The sequence below is a fragment of the Haematobia irritans genome, chromosome 3 (genome assembly GCF_050003625.1).
Source record: "Haematobia irritans isolate KBUSLIRL chromosome 3, ASM5000362v1, whole genome shotgun sequence".
Lineage (NCBI taxonomy): Eukaryota > Metazoa > Arthropoda > Insecta > Diptera > Muscidae > Haematobia > Haematobia irritans.
The window spans coordinates 123,804,997-123,817,052 of NC_134399.1; the positions used below are offsets into that span (position 1 = coordinate 123,804,997).

Here is a 12,056-nt window from a genome sequence, read left to right on the forward strand (position 1 = left end):
TGTCCCAAACATGTTATGCTGGTTTATGAACATTATATGCTTGCACTCAAAAATATTGTGTTTAAAAATTTGTGTTCCAAACATATAATGTTTATAGCCAAACATATGAAAAACAGTCTTTTTCATCCGTGTATGGAGAATTTAGTCAAATTTTATTTCTATAGAAAATTTTTCCAAAATTTTATTTCTATAGAAAATTTTGCCAACATTTCATTTCTATAGAAAATTTTGCCAACATGTTATGTATATAGAAAATTTTGTCAAAATTTAATTTCTATAGAAAATTTCTTCGAAATTTTATTTCTATAGAAAATTTTTTAGAGAGGAATATTTTGCACCAAAACATCAATAATTCTACAAATCTACCAAACAGTAAAAAATGTACCATTTTTGGTAGAATTCTACCAACTGTAGTAACTGTCGTTTCAGTTCTTGGAAAATGAGGAACTCTTTGTACGCAAAAAAATAATTCTTTCCTCCCAAACGAAATTTTAGACAAACAGAGTTCGTTTCTCATTTGCTTTTCGCTGAAAGGAAGTGTATTTGGAAGAAAAGTATATACTTTTTTATTCTTTTCCAGGATGTAAAAACAATTTCATAAAGACTAACTCAAAAAACAAAAAATCTGTATTTTCCCTCACATCTTTCTGACTTCCACGAAGTTTTTTAGTTCTTAGCACCTTTTTCTGTAATACAAACAATGTAGAAGAAATTATACGATTTTATAAATTTTTAATTTTTTTACCTTTCGCCTGGACGGAGAATCGAAACGCGGACCATGCAATTTGTAAGCCAACACACTATCCACTGAGCTATGTAGCCGTTATTGTCATCAATAGACAATTACCCATATACGTTATATTTATGTAACATAGCTTGCGGCGCCCACGAGCCGGTTAAACAAACTTTATTTAACAGAAAAATACATTTAGTTGGGCACCGTGCAGCAGTGGTTGCTACGTCCGACTTGCATGTCAAGGGTCGTGGGTTCGATCCCTGCTTCGACCAAAGTTTTTTTTTACATATATTCCAGATATTGTCGGAAGATTCCGAAAAAATGTTTAACATTACATTCTACTATATTAAATTTTTACTATGAACTGTAAAATGTGTTTTATTAAAGACCTAAAGTCAGAAAAGAACAGTGTTTGATATAAACGAAATGGACTGTGTTGTTGCTTCAAAACTAACTTTTTTTATTGAAAAAATAAAAATTTTGTAACAAACGAATTTTTTTTGGTGAGAAAAGTGTATAATTTTCGAAGCAATTCAAAAAACTCTAACAAAAGAAAAACGTTTTCGGTACACGTTTTCCAAACGTTTTTTTCTTTGCGTGTGTATGTTGCTCACATTTATGGGAAATTGTTTGGTCCCAAGAACGAATCCTTTTTTTATACTTTTCCCTCAAATATGTCTTTAAAATATAAGCTCAATTTAAATTTAACTCATACAGTGCCACACATAAGTATTGGTACAGCACATTAAGCCACATAGTGGCCGCGGTATCTGGAAAAATGTTTTGTGTGCAGGAGAAGTTTTTAGTAAATATTTCATGGGGTGAACCCACCCACTTTTTTCTCGGTGTAAATACGTGTTCGACTCTAGCGTCTACAACTAACGACAATTTTTGAGACGGTTTGCAAACTCTTTTTTCCCTATGTAGAATTGATGCCATTGTAGAATTATAAATTATCGACATTGTTAATTCATTTGAAATAGTAATAAATAATTAAAGTTGAATTAAAAGATGTGTTCATTGAGAATTTCATGCTGTTTTGTAATTTCAAAACGGAGAACTTTCTAAATGCCGGCTTATTCATTTTACCGGCAACAGAGACTTCAGCTCTCTGTGTACCGCATGGTGTGTTTGTTGTAGGCCAATAAACTGTTGGGGCCGTTATTATGCGAATTAGTTGCCTACAACAATAAAAACAAAGACAAAAACAAATGGCAAACTTTATATCGTCTTTTGTTCGTTCTCCTCGATTGTCGTTTCCTGAAATGCTGAATGACGCTAGCGAATGTTAACATGGTTCATTCTTTTGTTGCGGCTATGGCTCATTTTCGAATTCGTCTTCTTAAGGTGTTTCTCTATTTCTGTTTTTTTTTTATCGTTTATGCCTGAGCTGCTTAGCAAGTATTTGTTTGTTGTTTTGTCTAATTCTATTTGCCATGGTTTGAAATAGTTGTTGGTTTGGTTTCTTTTCACATTATCGACACATGGAAGATGCCATGTGTGTAGTGGCATATTATTCGCAATTCTCCTTGGCAAAACTGATGAAATTTTATTACACAAACCTTTCACAGAGTTGTGGAATACTCCAACGAACCCATTAATTGACTATGTAATTATTCACAAATTGTCTGTATGTAGGTCTCATCAAAAGTGCAAACATGTATATCAAAATTGTTTTTAAATTAGAATCTTCATTTAATTAGAAGACACTCTCAAATTCATGAAGCTCTTTTACATCAAAGTTCGCTAACCAAATTTTATACCGTACAATGAATATGTAAATACACTGAAAAAATAATTATTTATTAAAATAAATCTCAATAGGTGTTTGTTAAATTTAGGACACAAATTTCGAAAATTTTCGTCCCTCTATTAAAGATGCATGTCTTTGAACCAAGGCAAATTTTCCTTAAAGTAAAAAACACATTTTTGATTTAAAGAAATCGTTTTTAAATTAATCGAAATATTGAATCTTTAGATTTAAGATAAAAACGCTTTAAATATAGGCTAAGACTTATTTTGAGGATTTAGCATTTTTGGTTTTAAGGTTTTTTTTTTGGAATTAAGAAAACATTTTTTACTTTGAAGTATCCGTTTGTTTGTTTGTACGTGAATAGCTTTATTAATAATAACAAGTATATACGGCCGTAAGTTCGGCCAGGCCGAATCTTATGTACCATCCACCGTGGATTGCGTACACACAAAAAATAAAATATGAATTTGTACATTTTTATAAATTTATGGACTTTTTCATAAAAAATGTGTACACTTACATAATGTATTGTTTTCATAAATACTTGTTTTGAAATTATGAATCTTTTAATAATATATAGAGACGGTTTCATAAAATTAATGAAATTTTACTTAATATATCAAAAATACTGGTTTTCTCTTAGAGTGAGAGAGCCACAACATAGAGTCACTCTCATATGTATACAAAACAAGCATATAGTACGAGACAACAAAAAACGAAACATAACGTTTTGAAGGTAACACGCGAGTTTGATGTATTTGAGTTTTTCAGTACAGTTTGAGTCGCCGTTGCGATTTGAAGATTTTTTATTGCTGTAAAAAAAAAAATGACGAAAAAACAATATTAACTGGAGGCGTTGGTGCTCATGTTTTTCAATAATATAAAATATTATAAAAGTATATTCTTTGCTGGCTGGACTTTAATGCGGGTTTTAATAAATGTGTTCATACATTTTGACCAATTATGCAGGCATTAAGAATCAGGAGAAAAAAATTAAAAGTTGCATATAATGCATGACGTTTTTAGTACATATTATGTAAAGGTACATATTTTTCAATGACAAACATATGTATACTTTATTTGTAATATTAAAAATTCCATTCATATTATGTACACATTCATAATCAATGAAAACCTGTATTTTTGATTTTATGAATTGTTTTCATATAATTTGTGAATCCCGTGTTTGGAAAATTGTTGTGAACACTATTCATAAAATAAATGTATTATTTTTTTTGTGTAGAAACTTCTACTAAAGACGGTTATCCAAAAATTGAATTATTTGGGTTGCGTCCGACGGTAAGGCATCTTAAAACGTCTTTACATCATCTTATAAATTGTAAGTTAGTCCATGCGGGATATATATTAGAAAAAAAAGGTTCTTGACCGGTATATATAGGGAAGAAATAATTACGAACCGATATGAACTTTTGTGCGGGAATTATAGAGCCAGCATTGAAATATGGGGGTCGCTTTATATGGGGGCTATATACAATTATGAACACGAGTCTACCAAAAATGACAGATTTTTTACTGTTTGGTGTTTTGGAAGATTTTGCAAAATATTCTTCATAAATTTTCTATAGAAATAATATTTTGACAAACTTTTTTACAGAAATAAAATTGTGACAACATTTTCTATAAAAAAAAATTCACAAAATTCTCCATAGATATTATATTTTAACAAAATTTCCTAAAGAAGTAAAATGTTGACAAAATGTTCTATAGAAATAAAATTTTGAAAAAATTTTCTATAGCAATAAAATTTTGGTTGATTATTTTTGACTCGAGTGGCAATCGTGATCTTTCTGTGATTGGCGATCGGCTTATCTGGTGGCTATATATAACTATTGATCGATACGGACCAATTTTGTCATGGTCATATATTAGCGCAATGTACCAAATTTCAACCGGATCGGATGAATTTTACTCCTTCAATCTGGGGATCGGTTTATATGGGGGCTATATATAATTATGGCCCGATATGCACCGATTTTTGTATGTTTGTTAGAGACCATATACTAACACCATGTACCAAATTTCAGCCTGATTAGATGAAATTTGCTTCTCTTAGAGGATCCGCAAGCCAAATCTGGGGATCGGTTTATATGGGGGCTATATATAATTATGGACCGATATGGACCAATTTTTGCATAGTTGTTAGAGACCACATACCAATACCATGTACCAAATTTCAGCCGGATCGGATGAAATTTGCTTCTGTTTGAGGCTTCGCAAATTAAATTTAGGGATCGGTTTATATGGGGGCTATATGTAATTATGGACCGATGTGGACCAATTTTTGCATGGTTGCTAGAGACCATATACCAATACAATGTACCAAATTTCAGCCGGATTGGATGAAACTTGCTTCTCTTAGAGGATCCGCAAGCCAAATCTGGGATCGGTTTATATGGGGGCTATATATAATTACGATGTGGACCAATTTTTGCATGGTTGTTAGAGACTATATACTAACAGGACGTACTAAATTTCAACCGGATCGGATGTCAAATCTGGGGATCGGAGGTCAAATCTGGGGATCGGTATATATGGGGGCTACATATAAATTATGGACCGATGTGGACCAATTTTTGCATGGTTGTTAGAGACCATATACCAATACAATGTACCAAATTTCATCCGGATTGGATGAAATTTGCTGCTCTTAGAGGATCCGCAAGCCAAATCTGGGGATCGATTTAACAAATGGGGGCTATATATAAATATGGGCCGATATGGACCAATTTTTGCATGTTTGTTAGAGACCATATACCAATACAATGTACCAAATTTGGGTGTCCGTTTATATAGGGGCTATACGTAAAAGTAAACCTATATGGCCCATTTGCAATACCATCCGACCTACATCAATAACAACTTCTTGTGCCAAGTTTCAAGTCGACGGACGGACATGCTTAGATCGACTCGATATTTCGATATGTTACAAACGGAATGACAAAGTTAATATACCTCCATCCTATGGTGGAGGGTGTAATAAAGAAAAAAAAAACTTTATATTAGAAAAATGTTTGTTAGAGACCATATACTAACACCATGTACCAAATTTCAGCCTGATTAAATGAAATTTGCTTCTCTTAGAGGATCCGCAAGCCAAATCTGGGGATCGGTTTATATGGGGGCTATATATAATTATGGACCGATGTGGACCAATTTTTGCATGGTTGTTAGAGACCATATACCAATACAATGTACCAAATTTCATCCGGATTGGATGAAATTTGCTGCTCTTAGAGGATCCGCAAGCCAAATCTGGGGATCGATTTAACAAATGGGGGCTATATATAAATATGGGCCGATATGGAAAATTTTTGCCTGTTTGTTAGAGACCATATACCAATACAATGTACCAAATTTGGGGGTCCGTTTATATGGGGGCTATACGTAAAAGTAAACCTATATGACCCATTTGCAATACCATCCGATCTACATCAATAACAACTTCTTGTGCCAAGTTTCAAGTCGACGGACGGACATGCATAGATCGACTCGATATTTCGATATGTTACAAACGGAATGACAAAGTTAATATACATCCATCCTATGGTGGAGGGTGTAATAAAGAAAAAAAACTTTATATTAGAAAAATGTCTCTTTTATGCTAAGAAAAATCGCATGTGTATTTTTAGGATAAAGGGCGATACGATCAAAATTTGGTCAATATAAACTTGACGTATTTCTTTCAATTTTGTATTTAAAAAACCTGAACACCCCCCATTTTGAAGGTGTGTGTGTGTATTTTGATTTTGGAATTCACCCTTCAGTTGTCAAAATGCCGTCCAAGCAAGAAGAGCAGTGTATCAAAATTTTGCTCGCGCATCGCGAAAATCCGAGCTACTCGCACGCAAAGCTGGCAAAATCGCTAAAAGTTGTCAAATCAACCGTTACAAATGTAATTAAAGTGTTTGGGGAACGTTTGTCGACAGCCAGGAAGTCTGGATCGGGGGGAAATCGAAAACCGGAAGCCGCTGAGACGACAAAGAGAGTTGCCGGTTGTTTCAAGCGAAACCCTAACCTCTCTCTCCGAGATGCCGCAAATAAGCTGGGTGTATCGTCTACAACCGTGCATCGAGCCAAAAAACGAGCCGGACTATCGACTTACAAGAATGTAGTGACTCCAAATCGCGATGATAAACAAAATACGACGGCAAAAGCGCGATCCCGGAGGCTGTACATGACGATGCTGACGAAGTTTGACTGCGTGGTAATGGACGACGAAACCTACATCAAAGCCGACTACAAGAAGCTTCCGGGACAGGAGTTTTATATGGCAAAAGGGGAAAGGTAGCAGATATTTTCAAGCACATAAAACTGTCAAAGTTCGCAAAGAAATATCTGGTTTGGCAAGCCATATCTACCTGTGGCTTGAAAAGCAGCATTTTCATAGCTTCCGGGACTGTCAACCAAGAAATTTACGTGAAAGAGTGTTTGAATAAACGTCTGCTGCCTTTCCTGAAGAAACACGGTTGTTCCGTACTGTTTTGGTCGGATTTGACATCTTGCCATCTTGCAGGTGGTTCCCAAGGACAAGAACCCTCCCAACACGCCAGAGCTCCGCCCAATTGAGAAATACTGGGCTATTGTCAAGCGGAACCTAAAGAAGACCAAAAAAACTGCTAAGGACGAGCAGCTGTTCAAGGCAAACTGGCTTTCTGCGGCGAAGAAGGTGGACAAGGTGGCTGTACAAAATCTGATGGCCGGTGTCAAGCGTGAGGCCCGGCAATTCGGATTTGGAAAAGCGAAAGCCTAACTGAATATTTTTCCTGAATTTTATACTAATTGAACTTGAACAAGAAATTTAATTTGATTTTTTAAATAAACGATTTCACCGATTTACACGCGTTTTCCCTTGACCAAATTTTGACGGTATCACCCTTTAAGAAATCTTTGTCCTCGGCCTAAAAGAAGTTTATAGTCTAGCTTGATTCAAATTCAGTTTTGAAAATTATGTACTCTTAAATCTATTTATATTTTCCATTGGGTCCAAATCGACCATTACTACAAACCCATTAATGACAAACTTTGACATTGTAGGTAATTTTTGAAAACCCTTTTGTCTGTAGCACAAAAAAAGCATGGCTGCTAGACGAAACATTAGAAGAAACTACTTTTGCGGTTTGCTTTGTCTGGAAGAGTATGAGATATCAGATATTGTGGTATATAGACGCATGGTGGAAACTTGGATACATGATTGGATGATAATGACGACCCTGATCAACTAACAACAATTGTATTTCGCGTTTTTTTGGTGACTGTGTTTTTCGCCTTTGTCTCTTTGTATCCGTCTTCATGAAACCAGTTAAGTTTGGTTCTTATTGTTTACAGAATTTGCGTTGTTGCTGCTGCTGCTCTTCATATTTTCTAAATTGTGTTATACACTCGAAAAAATGTTTCAATTAATTTGACATGAGAAGTTATAAGAACTGCATTATTACAAATGTTAGCAGCATTACTGAGAGTTCATAAGCTACCGCATAAGCTACCGGTGTTTGTTCGAACTGGGTTTGAATCCATGAACCTTTGTGCATTGTTTTTCTCTATATTCTTGAATTAGAATCACATATATTTTTCCTTTCATCAGAAAAAATTTTTAGACAGTACATGCAACGTTATAATTGTAAAAATTTATCTGGGAGATCCGTATGTTCTTTAAATTCTTTGATTCAGTATTAAAATATGTCGACCTCACAGAGCTTTCTTTTTTTGGATACGAAATTGTAGTTCAATGAAGTTTTCTATTGTTGTTAAAGTGGTTCGCTGGTGCCAAAATTTTAATTTTGGAGAAAGCAACGAATTTTCAAACACCTCAAAGATAGCAAAATACTCGTGTATCGCTCCATAAATTGTTATAATGATACTGGTAGCGTTGTCAAACGAAGTGGTGGCGGTTCTCAAAAGAACCAGAAACAACACCTGAGATTGTTTGGAGTTTGAATGTTAGAACTCAACGATGTGGTTTCACAATGAACTGAATGTATATTCTAAGCGATCTTACTGGGAGGACGTAAGAAAATTTAAGCGTCTACGAACGGCAAACCGGTCAAGTATAAAAATATGTACACGCAGAGAAGGAATATGATCACCTCAACCATGTTTCAAGAGCAAAATGTTATTTTTGGATGGTGACCATGTAACATGTTTATGGCAAAAATGTTCTTTTCTCGCCAAAAATAATATGCTTGCCGAAATCAGACACATAATCTCCGAGAAAATAACATGGTTGCGACAAACATGTTACATGGTCACCATTCAAAAATAACATTTTGCTCTTGAAACATGGTTGAGGTGATCATATTCCTTCTCTGGGTGTAGAGCTTTGTTCCGTACTCCGTAGTCTTGGAATTCTTCCGCTTCGCGAGTAAATTTAGCACGATTGTCAACCAGAGAAAAAAATCTTTGCTACCTTACCGGCAAATAAATAATTAATTTTCTGAGAAACGAAATTTTAGACCAACTAATTTTTATTTTGTAGTTAAAGTTGTTGTTTGAGCTAAAACAAAAGTTCGTTGGAGGCAAAACTGTCAAGAGGGACCATAAACAAAGATCTGCTAAATATTTGGGGCGTTAATTATGACCCGGAACGGTCACATAAAGCACGTTTAAAGCAAAAAAAATAATTTCGCCACTTAAATAATCCTCATAGTGGCAGTCCAATTCCGATGGATTTGTTCAAGGTAATTACAGAAATATGGCTTTAACGTACACTGAAGCGCTCCGTTAACTAACGATCTTTTAAGCGGTATTATGGACATAACAGGTTGGCTGATAAGCCCCGGTCTAAAAACGAAAAACACATTTTTTTGTCAAAAATCGTTTTTATTATTCAACATAGTTCCCTTCAAGAGCGATACAACGATTATAACGACCTTCCAATTTTTTGATACCATTTTGCCTCAAAATAGGCCTCAGTTTCGGCGATCACCTCTTCATTGCAGCCAAATTGTTTCCCTGCGAGCATCCTTTTGAAGTCTGAGAACAAGAAAAAGTCGCTGGGGCCAGATCTGGAGAATACGGTGGGTGGGGAAGCAATTCGAAGCCCAATTCATGAATTTTTGCCATCGTTCTCAATGACTTGTGGCACGGTGCGTTGTCTTGGTGGAACAACACTTTTTTCTTCTTCATATGGGACCGTTTTGCCGCGATTTCGACCTTTAAACGCTCCAATAACGCCATATAATAGTCACTGTTGATGATTTTTCCCTTCTCAAGATAATCGATAAAAATTATTCCATGCGCATCCCAAAAAACAGAGGCCATTACTTTGCCAGCGGACTTTTGAGTCTTTCCACGCTTCGGAGACGGTTCACCGAACGCTGTCCACTCAGCTGACTGTCGATTGGACTCTCAGGAGTGTAGTGATGGAGCCATGTTTCATCCATTGTCACATATCGAAGGAAAAACTCGGGTGTATTACGAGTTAACAGCTGCAAACACCGCTCAGAATCATCAACACGTTGTTGTTTTTGATCAAATGTGAGCTCGCGCGGCATGATATGACCAACCAACACGTTCCTTTGATATCTTTAAGGCCTCTGCTATCTTGATCAACTTCATTTTACGGTCATTCAAAATCATTTTGTGGATTTTTTTGATGTTTTCGTCGGTAACCACCTCTTTCGGGCGTCCACTGCGTTCACCGTCCTCCGTGCTCCTTTCACCACGCTTGAATTTTGCATACCAATCAATTATTGTTGATTTCCCTGGGGCAGAGTCCGAAAACTCATTATCAAGCCAAGTTTTTGCTTCCACCGTATTTTTCCCCTTCAGAAAACAGTATTTTATCAAAACACGAAATTCCTTTTTTCCATTTTTTCACAATAACAAAAGTTGCTTCACAAAAGACGCTCTATCTCATAAACTAATGGCTTACAGACGTCAAATTTTGACACGAATCATTTGGTACTATATAAAAATAATATGCATTTAATACTAGCGACGCCATCTATGTGTCAGACCGGGGACTTATGAGCCAACCTGTTAGCTGTCATTTTGCCTATATATTCCATATGCCAGTTAGGAACTTAACTGCCGAAAATTGTTCAGTTAATGTTAACCGGAGAGAAGATATTTGCAATTTACTTTCTGTTAACTGGGAGTTAAAGCCTAACGGAGCTACATGAAAATGGCCGTAAATTAGAAAAACATTTTTTATTTTCGATTTTTTTGTATAATTTGGAAATTTAAACTGACATTAATTTGCCCATGAATAGCTTGTGTATAATTTTTAATTTTCTAGAGACTAGTTTTAAAGCTAGAAAGCTTCCTAACACATTTCCCTATTTTAATTTCTTAAAATTCTTAAGCGAATGACAAAATCTTTGCTACCCACAAACAAGTTCCAGAATTGCCTAAATTTAATTTTTTTTGGTTTGGTTCTTTTGAGTTGAGTGTAAGCCAAGTCTTCTTACTTGTGATCACAGACGTAGTGGCAGAAGAAACCGGCTTTAGTTAGCAGCAGTGGTAGCTTGCGTATTCTCATTTAAGGGCAAAAACAAAACCAAAAAAATGGCAAAGAATTTTTGTTTTTTAAATGGACCATAATCTTCTTGTTTAGTAGCTTTGTTCTTGTTCGGTGGATATATCGAGAAACTCACTTTTATTTTCATTCGATTTTCCTTTGTTATTGACTCTATTATTTATATACATTAATTTTAAGAAAATTCTTCCTCGTTTGTTTTTTTTATTTATTTATTGCTACAGATATGTACACACATCCATTTCTCTTGACAATTTTCTTCTTCTCTTTAAATTTTCAATATATTTTCATTAGAATTTCTTGTTTTGTATTGGAAAAACAAATTTCACTATTCATTCATGCAAACACTCGAGAACGCGCTACGCGTAAATGACACTCGAAATCTATTCTTCTCTACTTTTGCCGACAAGTCACTCAATCACTTCGTTACTATGTTATTCACTATTGAATCGACTACGTGACGACGTTGTTAGCCAAGCAGTGTTAAATTGAAACTGAAGTGTTCCAATGAAAGCATTCGACAATTTTGTTGTTTTGCTAGAGATGGGCGCCAGCGTAGATGTTAACGACGCTGCTGCGCAACAACAATGTGATCGTTCGTCTGTGATCCCACCACCCATCTATTTGTTAATCGCATTCATTGCTCTTCATTTGTGCGTTTAGCACAACGGCTCCATCTGTTGTTTGTTTAGTTAACATGTGTTCTATCTATCTCATTTTCTTCATTGTATTCTTCTGCTTTTATGCTTCTTCAGTTTTCTTGGGTCATTGTTTAGTTGTCTCTATTTTTGCTACGGCGCCACAGCGCTGTATTGAAAGAGAAGAGTACCATATGAAACGACGAAGTCAACGCCGAAAGATTTACTACACTACTACTGCTACTGTTGGTGCTATTGTTGTTGTTGTTGTTGTTACTGCAGATAGTAAACTTTCTCAGATTGTTATCATTACGTTGATGTTTCTTACATACCAAATGGATCGCTTGTCTTTAGTAAAATCATTTATGGTATATGCATATGTATGTACTACAGAGTGTCATACGACCTTCAAAGATACTTGGAGTTTTAACC

General features: G+C 35.2%; 1 protein-coding gene across 2 annotated transcripts in view; it reads right to left on the reverse strand.

Annotated features, from left to right (window-relative positions):
* The window catches only part of LOC142228861 (uncharacterized), a 116,893-nt gene extending 105,427 nt beyond the window's left edge, over window positions 1-11,466 (reverse strand). Inside the window, exon 1 of one of the 2 annotated variants that reach the window (XM_075299388.1) lies at window positions 11,105-11,466. The gene's annotated coding sequence lies outside the window, so the exon portion shown is untranslated. Of the gene's footprint in view, window positions 1-10,918 lie in introns of both variants that reach the window. The other variant, XM_075299387.1, reaches the window with a different exon arrangement.
* Window positions 11,467-12,056: the final 590 nt, after the last annotated feature.